The sequence below is a fragment of the Micromys minutus genome (assembly GCF_963924665.1).
Source record: "Micromys minutus genome assembly, chromosome: 15".
Classification (NCBI taxonomy): Eukaryota; Metazoa; Chordata; class Mammalia; order Rodentia; family Muridae; genus Micromys; species Micromys minutus.
This window is the reverse complement of record NC_137984.1, coordinates 3,707,186-3,721,503: the sequence shown is the minus strand read 5'-3', so window position 1 is coordinate 3,721,503 and position 14,318 is coordinate 3,707,186.

Sequence of the window (14,318 nt, the reverse complement as noted above, 5' to 3'; positions counted from 1 at the left end):
TGCATGGGTGTGTATATCTTTGTGTGTGTGTAGGCACACACAAACCATCCTAATCCATCTTTTGTGCTCTTCCTGCAAGCGTCTCTCCTGAGCCCTTCATCACACCAGCAGCCTTCTTTGTACCTTCTTTGCTCCTTCTACCTGGACAGCTTTACTCATATGCTTGTGGTTTTGGAGCCATACAAGCTGTCTCAGTTAGAGTTTCCATTACTGTGAAGAGACACCATGACCAAGACAACATTAAATTAGGGTTGGCTTACAGGTTCAGAGGTTCAGTCCATTATCATCATGGCAGGAAGCATGACAGCATCCAGACAGGCATGGTACTGGAGGAGCTGAGAGTTCTAAATCTTGTTCTGAAGGCAGCCAGCATCCAGGAGAGATCTAACCTACAGAGGAAGAGGCTCTCTTCAGTCATAGGCAGAGCTTGAGCACTAGGAGTCCTTAAAAGCCCACCCCCCACAGTAACACACTTCCTCTAACAAGGCCTCACCTATTCTAACAAGGACATGCCTCCCAGAAGTATCACTCCCTATGGGCCGAGCATTCACACACATGAGTCTATGGGGGCAATCTACTCAAACTGCTACACTGGCTAATAAATAAGTACCTTGTCTTCCCCTTTTTTATCAGCTCAAAAGTTCTAAAGCTCATAAACTCATTGTAAATGTGGAAGATTTTCATAAATATCTGTTACATCAAATTGCTTATTTGAGTAGACTTATATCACAGGAACACAGAGGTAGTCTATTTAAAAAAATTACCTCCTAGATCTAGTGTTATCAGTAGACGACTCAAAGATTCAAAACATCTTAAATAACTGATAGCTCGAATGTAAATTCCAAAGTCACATATGTCAGAAAGATGGCCAGGCATAGAGTACTTACGTGGCTTTGACACAGACTGAGCCTGGTAAACGAGAGCATAGATGAAAAGCTTCATTTCCCACCCATGTCCAACTTCTAGATGCTAAGCATGTTTTGATAAATACCCAAATCCCATTTCTTAAAGCATCCAGGGCACAGACCATGATTTTCAAGTTATTTTTGGTCATGACACTATTTTTATTTCAGATGTTTTTAAGTCCAAGCTGATCTAGTTCAGAATTTGGTCTTGCCCAGGGTGTTTTCTCTTCCCTCAGTTCAGGGGTAAGAAAAGGAAGCTGGTGGGGAAGGGAAGCATTTCCTTTCATTCTCTTTGCCCCCCTCTTTTTGACAAGTCTTCAGTCAACTTCCAAGGTGGCTCTTCTTGGGCCCCACTCAATCACCTGATTTTTCTTTTTTTAAATAGTTACTGTGGTACATCGATCACTGTGCTAGCGACTAGAAAGTGTGCAGGGCAAGGTGTGGTCTCTTACAGACTCATGGTGTGTAGGCCGAAGTGTTTGCCCTCAAATACCCATGAAGTCAGGTAGAACATGTTAAACGTCTTGAGAGTTGTATAGGAGAAAAGTCTAATAGAAGGCTGAATGACACCTTATGATAAAGAATCATTTGAGGATAGGATGTGTCAAAAGCATTATTTCTTTATTTCATCTTTATATTAAATATTCCAATATAATACATATACATATCCACGTGGGTCCTGTTAAAAATGATAGCAAGTTGCTCTAACTGGTCTAAACAAGAAGATATTTATGAAGGAAAAGTAATTTAGCAGAAAAGTCATGGAGATTGTTTTCAACAGAGAAGCACAGAGAGAGAGAGAGAGAGAGAGAGAGAGAGAGAGAGAAGGAGGGAGGGAGGGAGGGAGGGAGGGAGGGGGGGAGGGAGAGAACTGAAACCATCACCAGAATGTCTTACTCTTTCCAGAATTGTGGTAGTTTCAATCTAGAAGCTAAGTGAGGCTTTCCATCCTGAGACTTCCTCCATGACTAGCATCCATCTAAACTAGGAACACACCTGAAAATCTTGGATTTTATCCCAGAATTCCTGAGTCTTCATGAATGATGCAAAGCTGGGTGAATGGGTACCCTGAACTAATCAATACAAATTGAGGGAAACAGAGAAAAATTTATCTCAAATGAGTCTTGGTGAAGTTGGCTCTGAAAGTTGGCCTGTGTTGCTTCCAGAAGAGCAAGGGTTGGCAACCTTCTCATGAATGGGTCCCATAGTGCTTATGTTAGCCACTTAGGGCCATAAAGCCTTCCTGTTTGACCTAGTCATCGGAGCTTAGAAGCTGCCATGAGTAATTCAGTAAACAGGCATAGGTATAGGTCAGGAAACGACAACCAAAAAATCAGGCAGAAAGTCAGATTTAGTGGTGGGCCATATCTTACCCATCTCCAGCATAGAGAAAAATTAGAGTCATCAGGGTGAGTGTCAAGCTATAATGGAGAACAATGGATGTTCACACAGGATGCACACAGACCTGTCTGCTTCTCCGAGTCTTTATACTTCTCCTTCTTATAAGGATTGTCATAGCCAAAGACCTTTGAGGTCATCTTTTCCCTTCCTAAGTTTATTTGGGCTCAAATTTACGTGGCCTACGCAGCTCAGGGGGCTATGGCACATTACACAACTCAAGAGTAAACATAACAGATAGCTTTCACCGTGTCAAACCCATGCCCAGTGGGTTACAAACATTTTCCTCCGGAACACTTCCACATGCTAAGACACGCAATCTCCCTCCTCAAGACCCAAATAATCTACTCAGTCTTCACCATACCAGCCAATAGCACGCCACAGTCTTTCCAGCCACTCAAGAGAAATGCTGAGGTGACACTCTTCCTGGGGCTCACACCCAACAGCCAACCCGCCAGTAAGTTCTATGTCCCAGATGCATCCTGGGTGTGACTATTTCTCCTTCCCTCAATGCAGCCCCAGTCATCTTGTACCTTTCCAGAACCTTCTACCCTAAATCTCCCTTCTCCCCCTTGCTCCCTTCCTGTTCCTTACCCAGCAACTGGAACTAACCTTTCTAAAGCATAAATCTTCTCTAAGTTTCATATTACGTTTCGAGTAAAATCTAAGTTACTTAGCATGAGTGATGGATGAATCAGAATGGCTCCATACATCAGGTAGCCCAGCTGGAGCAGGGCTGGATGGTAAGGGACCAGCCCTGACCGGCTCAGCTGCCACCCAGTCCCACCCCACAATCCACACCATCTTTGAACAGACAAGTGGAAGGGGCAGTTTTGCTGATCCAAAGCTGCAGGATCTACAAGACACAGGGCGACAATAGGATAACCAGCAGGAGTCCCGAGGAGAAGGATTTAATACTGATGGTGTCACAGAAGCCAGAGACCTCAGACCCTACCAATGACTCATTGCAAGTAACATTTGCAAGTGAAGATGTACAGACAGTAGGATATAATGTGGGGCACACTGTGACTTACTGCAACTTTCACTATGAGATAGTTGTGTGTGCGTGTGTGTGTGTTATTTGGGTGGGATTGCAAGAGCTAAGGATGGATATAAGGGGATGGGAGAAGAGCAAGAATGGCTCCATGGGCTTATATATTTGAATGCTTAGTTACCGGGGAGTGGAACTTATGAAAGTACTAGGAGGTGTGGCCTTGTGGGAGAAGGTGTGGCCTTGTTGGAGTAAGTATGTCACTGGGAGTGGACTTACAGCTTTCAAAAGTCCATGTCTGTCTCTCTGTCTCTCTGTCTCTGTCTCTGTCTCTCCCCCCCCCCCCCCCCGTGGATCAAGACGTAGCCCTCAGCTACTGTTCCAGTGCCAAGCTCCCTGCCATGATGAAAATGGACTGAACCTCTGAAACTGTAAGCCAGCCCCATTCAAATGCTTTCCTTTATAAGAGTTGCCTTGGTCATGGTGTCTTTTCACACCAATAGAACACCAGCCAAGATGGTGTGGCTCACAGGCACTCTGGTCTAGACTCCAGACTCTGACGATCAGGTCCCAACAGTCTACTTTGGACTCTACCTGTGTCCTGAGCTCAGCCCTGCCTCATGGCCTTAGGACTTCCTCGTCCCCCTACCCTAGCACATATTCTCCTAAGAATCTACGAAGATATTAAATTCAGGAGAACAAGATGTGATTTCTCTTGTTCTCCTTATGTGTGAGGGATATAAAATGGTACTTGACATGTAATAGGCAAGCAAAACACTTTTGCTGAGTGCAATGAAGGATATGGGGTGAGATAAATTAGGAAAAATACATATATAATGATAATGCAGATGTTCAGAATGATTATATATTTCTGAGCCAAGGTACTTAGTTTATTGAGAGCTCAGAGGAAAAAGAACAGGATCACACCCTGTAGGAATAAATGCTGAGCTAAGTTGGGCCATTGGGGAATGAGCTGATTTATTTAACACTGATTTTTTTATGAAGTACAGTTAAGTACCTTGTAAAGAATCCCTAACTCTAGAAAAACTGGCAAAAAGGAAAATGTCACATTTGTAATTGAAAATGTAAAGTGTCCACATGACTAAACTCCAGGACGTGCTGTTAGGGACCAATAAGTAACTTTATTGGCCTCTCAAATATGTTGGTCATGATCTCTTTCCCTGGCGTGGGACCCATGGCACGGTGACACAGAAGAACTACCTTCTTATTAAAAGTCAAATGCTACTCAAGCATTGCTTTCTAGAAGAATCACTATGGTCGTCTCTGCTGACATTTGACAGGAAACTTCTTCAAATTACATCACTAAGAAACTACGAGAACGTTCTCAGCAAGGTGAGTTTTCCTCCTGGAAACCAGCATGACTCAGCTTTTCTATGGCTGTGCCTACAATTCAAGGACTCGAAAAACATCTATTCCCACACATTTGCCGATTAGCTGGGGTTTCCGTTACCATCCTTGTATTCCGGGTTACTTCTCATTCCGGATACCAGTGTTAACCCTATGTGAGGCACAACATTCTTCTGAGGCAGGGAAATGAGACCAGAAACACCGCTGCTAATACTTGGACGGCGCGTCGTTGTGTTTCCATTGGCAGAAACAAGTCACATGGCCAAGCAGGTGGTGTAGTTTGCAGGAACAAACCTCTGCAAGTCACATGATGATGTGTGGGTGATGCTCTCATACGGAAGGGAATGAAGAATTGGGAACAGTAATCTAATCTACTAATTAGTAAAAACACCTTCAGTATATCTTTCCACCAACTGATGAGGCACTTGTGACTAGCAATACAGACAAATGCAGCATAAAAGAGGTTTTGGCTTTATTTGGCTTAAAGTTCCTTAGGTGATAACATCAGGCCGGGAAGGCGTGGTGTCGGAGCATAACTGGTTGCTACATTACTTTGGTAGTCAGGAAGCAGAGCGAGAACCGGAAGTGAAGTCCAAGATAAGAAACCACAAAGCCCGCCCCAGTGAGGTGTTTCCTCCAGCAAAGCTCCACCTACCAAACACAGCACCGTCAGCTAGGGATGCAAAAATTCAAAGGAATTTACCACTTAAACCACAGCAGGTATGGCGTTCCGAAGCTTCTCGCGCATTTTAATTTCTGAATTAAATCCTTCATTCAGAATTCGAACCCATTCTCCCACTGCGTGCAAGGATGGAGCGTACCTATATTTTTAAACATCACCAGTCCCCTGGGTACCAGACGGATTTGTCTTCTCCTGTAATCATTCCAGTAATATTTGCTTATTCAAATAAAGGAAAGGGTTGATTGGACCAAAACTCACACTGAACATGCCCAGCGATAGCCCACTGACTCTTTCCAGAGTTCTTCCCTGTCCACCAGGTAGAATTCCCCTACCCACTGGAAGGAAGGGAGGAGCTCCTATGAGCTGGGTGGGAATGGGTTTTCAGGAGGTAAGCCTTGAGTATTCTTATAATGGAAGTTCCCCTCTAAGTCATATAAAACATCAAAACAGAACCTCATCCCACATGACATTCTGGCTTCAGTTGGTATTTTGGGTTTTTTGTTTGTTTGTTTGTTTGATAGGATGTTGTCTTAAGGTTACTATTGCTATGATGAAACACCATGACAAAAAAGTAAGTTGAAAAGTAAGGGTAGGAAAGAATTTATCTGGCTTACACGTCCAGATCTTAGTCCATCATTGGAGGAGGTCAGGACAGAAGCTCACTCAGGGCAAGAATATGGAAGCCGAGGGACCTTTCAATGACAAACATGTCATTTCTGTTTCTTTGAAAGGTGCAAGTCTGCCGTGCCTTTTACCTCAGAATAGTTCCTGGATCAAACATCCTTTGAGCATCAGTGTCTTCCGGGTTAGTGCACACACAGGTGCTGAAGCCTATGAGCTGTTCAGAGGCCCACACAGGGGTCTGTATACAAAAACATGTACATGTGCGTGTGTGCACACACATACATATATGTGCTTACATACGTGTGTGTGTGTGTGTGTGTGTATGTGTGTGTAGAGTCAAAATAACATGAGAAAATGAGAAAGTTAAAAGATGAGAAAGTTGAAAATCAATGATTCAAGTAAAAGCCTGCAAATATTATCCCAAATCAGCTATATTAAGCATCAAATTTAGAATTCATACAAACCTTATTGCATTTTAAAATTATTTTGGAAGCTACTGTAATTCCTTACTTTGAAAGAATTTGACACTGCAGTTCTTTGACAACTTGACACAAGCTAACATCATCTGAGAGAAGGAAACATCAGTTAAATGGCTCCTTAAGATGGGTCTGTGGGCAAGTCTTTAGGACCATATGTTCATTAGTGACTGAGTGAAATGTAAAACTTTTTTTCACTGTGAGTGTGCCCATCCCTGGGTTGGTGGTCCTGGGTTCTAAAAGAAAGCAGGTTGAACAAGCCATAAGAAGCAAACCACTAAGCAGCATCCCTCCATGGCCTCTGCATCAGCTCCTGCCTCCAGGTTCCTGCCCCGTTTGATTTCTGTCCTGACTTCCTCTGGTGATGAACACCCATGGAAGTGTAAGCTGAATAAACCCTCTCCTCCCCAACTTACGTCTCAGTCATGGTATTTTGTGCAGGAATAGAAACCTGGACTAAGACAGAATCCAGGAGTTAGCTGCGGAGCGAGGGGAATCTGTGTGGGAGGCGAAGTTAATGAGAAGGCTGTGTGGTGGCTCAGGTCTCCGCTCTCAGGTCTCAAGTCTCCATTCACCGAGTGGCCCCAAGGCTTCCTCCCTCGGACATGTGACCAAACTCCCAGTATTAATATTCTTGAAGTACATAAAAATATCAAGAAGTTTATGCTGTTTATATGTTGAAATAATAATACTAGATTTTATTAAACAAAATTTATCACTGACATGCGGTATACAGCACTAACATGTTAAAATGCATTATTGGCAGTAGACTATATTTAAATATGAAAAACAATTATAAATATATGTATATTACTATATTATAAATCATTGTTATCAATTTTATCTATTTCCTCTCTCTTTTTAAATGACACTCATGAAAGTTTTACATTTCACTTAAGTCTCATATTTCAGTTGGGCAATACTGCTCTGTTTCTTGTTGGTGTGTGTGTTCACATCCGTGTTTATTTTTAATGGCTGGACAACATGTAAAGTATTTGAAAACCACTTTTCACTTCTCTCTACCTCAAGATCACTTTGCTGCATCTGAAGATATCCATCAGTGCCCTCATTAGTACTAAAAAATGGGAGCCCATGTTTGCTAGAAAAACCTGATTCCTCAACAAATAGGATTTGGATCATCTCCATTAGCTTTTATGCTCAGCTCCTGAATAGGACGTGCAGAATCTCCAATAGACCTAGAATGGAATGTAAGAGGTGCTTAGGGGCTCCTGCTCCTGGTGTGCTGGTTGTGGTAATGATGCATGATTGATGTCGGTGGTATCTGTGGGTTAGTCTGCCACATGGGCTTAGGATCAAGCAATAAATACTATTTTTTAGGAGGTGACTCTATAGTTGACGTCATAAACTGGCCATAGATCGCTTCTGAGCAACAGAGGCCAAACGCATTGATGGGGCTCTCTGCACTTTAAGTCTTACAAGAGAACAGGGATTAATAAATTCCCAGAATAGACTTTCTGATATGAATCTTTTCCCATAAATGTTATCTCCTGAAGCTCAGCTCAAACTTAGCAAGTCTGAACTCCGCAGACCTCAGGAATAATATTAAATACCATGCCTGCACGGACTAGGAGGAGGGTTAACTCGTCTCACACATTTCTAGAACTATAAAGTCAAGTCAAGGGCACCAATGTCTATTCGCAGAGACAATAGTCCCCATTAGGGCCACTACTCAGAGAGGCAGTGGAGTGCTATGGGACCACTCAACAATTTCTACTTGGGCAAGGACTTACGTTCAAACTCCGAACCCACGGTAACCAGCACGAGAGAACAGAAACAGTGCTTCCTAAATTTCAGTTCTCCCATCTATAGAAGAAAACAATGTAAGTTTCTTAAGGGTGAGCATAGCAGATCCCAAACTATGTGTAGTGGGTCATTTTGAGCATTTGGTGATGTGTTGATTACGTGCTAAGCATGAGCACAGCAGCTGCTGCATTTCCTGCGTTCTCGGTGTTGTTGCTTCTTTCTACTTGCTGTGTGTTACCGCTGTATTTAAACCGACTGTATTAATGAACATATACGGAAGACAGCAGAGCAAGAAAACAGAATGGGGGAACTGGAGAGATGGTTACAAGTACGTGGTTTCTCTTGAGAGGACCCAGGTTCGATTCCCAGTACCTGCATAGTACACAACTATCTGTAACCCCAGTTCCAAACCTAACACCGTCCTCCAACTTCTGTGGACATCAGCTATGCACTTGCTACACATACATGCATGCAGGAAAAACACTAATACATGTAAGAAAATAATAAATAAATCTTTTAAAGGAACAAGTAAAACCAAACACTGTGTCACAAAAGACAGAATCACACATCACTTGGGAGGTGTTTTCCATGTGTGTGTGTGTGTGTGATGTCTTAGTTTTAAAGGCATCTCACTAAAAATCTGATGCAACGGCATCCTTTGTTCTTTCCCTTAGACTTCACCAGCAACTTAGGGCGATCCAAAGATGGTTCTGGAACACCTGTGTTGTCGTCTCCATCTTAAACCTGCAATTTCAGAATTGCCTTCATAGAAGTTGGTGTAAAGAACTCAGTAACAGGAGCATACGCACTTGCAAAGGCTTGACACACGCTTATTGAGATAATTTTAAGGACTCAAGTTAATTGAATAATTGACATACTGTTTTGTACTCCATATAAAAAGAAATCTAATTTGATTCTATTTGCTATTTTTTTTAAGAATTAACCATATCTCTCAAATTTCAGAAAACTTGATAGACCTTGAAAAAAAAATTCATGGCTACTGTATCCAGAGAGCATCTTAGAGAAGAGGCTGTTTGGATTGGAAGGGTTTTCAGACTTAAGTACTTGCCTGGACCCTTGTGTCCACCACCTCCCCACTGAGGTCCTCAGTCCTGGGTAGTTTGTGAGGCTTGCTATTCCTTGCTAATGTGGTAGTACTCTGGGGGCTGGGAGCACACTAGGGAACCACTGGTGTGTTTGATACTACTGACACCTGTGAAGCCACAAAGTCCAGAGCTACAAACATCTGTGGCAGAGCCACATTGAAAGTACAAGAGTGTCAACAGATACATAGAAGAAATTTGGGTTTTTACACTTAACCGCTTACTGTGTGCCAAGATCTGGGGCCCAAAGTCACGGCAGTACTTCTGCCAGTCAAACTTCTTTTATCAACTTATAGAGTTCTTCGGGAAAAGACATTGTCCTTCTGGGCTCCATTGCTGCCTGTGTATGGAACCATTGTAAAATGGTAAGGCACTGTATCCATTCATTTTTTTCATTAGACATTATTAAGAAAGAAGCATATAAATAAAGGGGAAGCTTCAGATTCACCGAAATATTTAAAATCTAAACCTTTAGTTGGCCAGGGCCAAAAGGCCAACTAGGGACCAGTGCCACCAAGGGGCAAAAACTGGCATAGCTACCCTGAAGGAATTTCAGGCTCTCTGTTAGCACTGGGAGATTCACTCCCTCTGCGAGGAACAATTTGGCCAAGTTCTTGAATGATTTGCGGAGAGAGACAGGCTTTCCAAAGGAGGCGCCAAATACCTTAACACACACGGACTAAAGTAACCCTATAGAAAATCAAGGAAAGTGACAATACTTAACAGTAAAAACTTGTGATATGGTTCATGCCTAAAATAGATAATTTGCTTTAGCCACAGGGAAATTCAGGCAGAACTCACCCTCCACACCGTACACATGCCTGAAACTCAGAAAGATCTGACAAGCAGAGAAAACAGAGGTCAGAACTCCGTCGCTGGGTAGATAGGTTTAAGGACTCATTAGCATTATGAATCTTCTGGGTGGACTTCCTTCTCAGAGCTTTAGATGTGTTGAACAGGTTCATACTGCAAAACCTAGATATGCTGGACAAAAATACAAATATTCTTTAAAAATCTATCGTTGAGCTCTCATGAACGATGGGGGTTTCTGCAGCATCTTGAAATAAGGGAAAATGAACGTCTTTAGCTGTGAGGACTCTGCAGGGGAGACTTCCGCTGTCAGTGACCAGAGGCCTGGGGTATGAGCACTCTAGTGAGCAGACAAGGGGAAACCATAAGAAAAACAGGTGACGCTGAAACTCTGACCCCCACACCGTGGTCATTCTTCCAATAAAACCAGGACTCTAACTTTACCCCACCTTCGTGGAAAGAATGCGCTGCATTATCTGTTCCACAAGTCCCAGAAGAAAACTTATTTAGTCCGGATGAGGGAGGGGCACTATAATCCTCTCACAGAGCAGTTTGGGGTTTGAAATGGCCCTACCTATGTAGTCTGAGAAACCCAAGCCAAGGGATTAATATAAAACTTATTCCTAAAATGGTATGACCTCCAGGCCACATGACTTAAAACAATGTGGAAGAGTCTTTGGAAAAGTGCATTTTGCAAGCCAGGCTGCAGAGAATTTCTGTGGACAAGGCCCAAGATGAGTTCACAACTTGAGATGACAAAACATGTATTAAGACACGTGGGAGGTGGCTCAGCAGTTAAAAGCATTTGCTGCTTGTTCAGAAGAGCCCAGTGAGGTGCTCCCTGTACCCACATGGCAGCTCACAGCCATCTGTTCCTCTAGCTCTACGGAATCTTACGCCCTCTTCTGGGCTCTTTGGATACTACATGCACCTATTTCTAAGCAACGCATTCATACATGTAAATTAAAAAGAATAGATCTTTTTTAAAATACATACTAAATAATTATTGGTGATACCATCTGAGGAGGACAGACAGCAATATCGTACCTGGCAAGATTAACAAAAGGGAGAATAGAACATCAGTTAGATGAGAGTAGGTGAGAAATACGCTAATGTTCTACAGAAGTGTCAAGCAATTGGCTATGGCTCCCCTGAGCATTTTGTTCTGAACCATGTGGAGACTCAGAGGCTCACAGTGGCTCCATGGCAAAGCTTGCCAAGGGCTCTACAGTGTCTTTTTCCTGCTGGGAAGGAATATTCTCACTCACCTTAAATCTGTCTGACTACCCCTGCAAATGAAAACTATCTACACATAGCCAGAAATAACAACAACAAGACACAGCATGGATAACAACAACGTCAAGGCATGGTATGTATATTTTTGTCTACATCTACCCTACTCTGCCGTGAACCTGCCACCGTTCCTGGTCTATGAGAGGGTGCAACAGATTCTTCCTAAATGATTGCTTGGTCAGCTTTTCCTGAAACAAAACGTCCTCGCCTGCTTTGGAATTATTCACAGAAGAGCAGCAGCAGCTAGAGAGAACCATCAGTGCTCCCCCCCCCAAGGCCAAGCCGGAAGGACAAGGGAGGCAGCTAATGAGAGGGTTAACAACCAAGCACCTCAGACACCACCTCGAGAGCCTCTTTTTTTACTCACAGAATATTGTCTCCTCCAGATCCATCGCCTTCCTGTTTCAAACTAAACTCCTCCTCTCATCCCCTCCCAAGAGATGTCTCTCCAAACCCGGGTTTCTGAGGGACGCGTACAGACCTGGGCTCCAGGATGTCAAAAGCACCTTTGATGGGGACCAGATCTCAAACAACCCAGGAGCCTCTGGGGAGTGCTGGCAAAGAGACTGCCACTTTAAATAGACAGATCCGGGCCCCCACAGACTTGGTCCTGTGTGGTCTGAACAAGGAAGAGACTTTCGAAAGACTCATAATATCCCTCTTGAACCCCAGCCTTCCTCTCTGTGGTCTTGTCAACCACCAAGGATTACTTCAGCTTGCCCATTCAGTGGAACTCAAGAAGCTGATAGACAAATAGCAGATTTCTCAGATGGGAGCACTCGAAGGCTACAGAAAAGGTAGTTCCAGAGAGAGAATGCCACTGCAGCCAGATCTCTAAGAAAATGGAAGGTTTCGGAGAGGCAGAGGCGGAGGAGATGTGAAGACAACAGAGGGCATACCAAGGGTCACAGTGTGCAATAAAATGATTGGAAATGAAAATCACTATTCATAACTCGGCTGGAATCAAATGGTAGGATATACCAGAACTAGGAAATTCTGTAGCAGTAAGCCATAGCCACAGGCATTTAGTGAGCATCTCATACATTCCAAGACCTACCACAGCTACTAAGGTCACTGCACTGTCTCCGCCATAGGGCTCAAAGCCCTCCAGGAACACATATCATGGTGTATAGTCACTATGCCTTTGAGAAAGACACACATGGATTAAGAGGATTTGACCTTGTGATACAAGAAAAGGATTCGGGGAGCCAGAGTTAAGGAAGAAGTGATCGTGACAGACTGGTTGTATTCAGTATCCCCGAGGTGCAGGTGGGATTGGACTAGACTTTGTGGAACGAGTTAATGGGGGATTTGTACATTTGCGGGATGCTTCCCCCGGGGAAGGGGCGTTGCTAAGGAAGAGCAGAAGCATGTTTGGATTAGCCGCGGATTGGTTAAGTATTTCATAGCCGTTTGAAGAGGAAAATACTGTCTGCAGCAGTAAAATGCTATCTGTGGCCAGGGTTACTACTGCAGCCGGTTTCAGACTGGCCACCTGAAGTCGATCAATGCTTGTGACACCTACCTGATACTTTGTCGGTTGACCCAGCAACACACTGGGTTGAGTGTGTTGATCTGAGGTGGGTGTGAGGAATCTAAGCTTCTAAGCCGAGGTAACAGCAACAGCTGTAGACCTGTTCTTTCAATAAGACCATAACCCAAAACAGAGATTGTGTCAACACGCCCAAATGGGACTGTGCTGAGAGAGGTGGTATTAGGAAGTCTGACACCACACAGCAAGCCCAGGTTCATCTCTAGTACAAATTTGTTTCTGCTCAAACAGTATGTGAGTGCCAACTAATCGAGCAGATAGCCCAAATCAATAGCTCTAGCCAGATGCACAGAATATTCAACACGTTCTTGGAGGTAGCTTCAGGAAACCCCACTCCTTAACTCTGAAGGTCCTTAGCATCCATGCTGTTACTGTGGTTCTCACAGGCACATACCGCCACCTGCTGGGTGAACGTTGTAGTTCAGAAGGACAAAGTATCTGGAAGAGCACCTCCTTTGTTTCATGAGGTCTGGCATATTAGCAAATGTCCCTGGTGACCGCTGAATCCACTGATGGTCCTACCAAACACCTTCACATTCACGTTGATAAATCCGTCGCCAATCCCAGGCGTCATTGACCCTCGAGACACAAAGAAAGCCAGGACCCTCTTCGTGCATTCTCCTCGGTGCTGGGATCCCTCAGAATATGCTCAGATATGAAGCTCTAGGTTTTTGGATAAGCAAATCTTGTTTTCTGAGCACCTTATGAGGCACCTATGTTCACGAAAACATCAGCTTTAGATGACCCTAAGATTGCCAACCATATTGAAGCCTGATACTTCACAAATATAACAAATATTACAAAGGTCCCATGATATCCATTGTATTTTAACAATCATGCGAGAGATGAGTTTTTGGCAAAATGATTGCAGGTTTTCACTGTTACATCAAATATAATTGTAAGGGCCAACTAGAATGTACTGTCATTTATCTTCCTTAGGATGAGAACTTTTATAGAGAAAAAGAAAAGGATCAAATCTCAAAGAAGACAGCGGTTGTCACAGAAGCAATTACTAATATCATCTCTGATTTTCATATAATTACAAGGTAAATTATAATTGCAAATAATGTGGTTATAGTAAAAATTTCCCCAGAGTACAAATTTTTCTTAGTATTATTTTTCTAGGTGATCTCGAATGCATTGGTGTGTGTGTGTGTTTCTAGGCCTATTATCAAGGAGAAGGCTCTACCATAGAACTATATATTGTCAATCCAGCAATTGACAATTGGGCAGAGGTATATGCCCCACATGGGAGATCATTATTAGGAGCAAAAGAAGCAATAGTGGTTTTTTTGTTTGGTTGGTTTTTTTGTTTGTTTGTTTGTTATCTTGCTTTGTTTTGTTTTTATAAG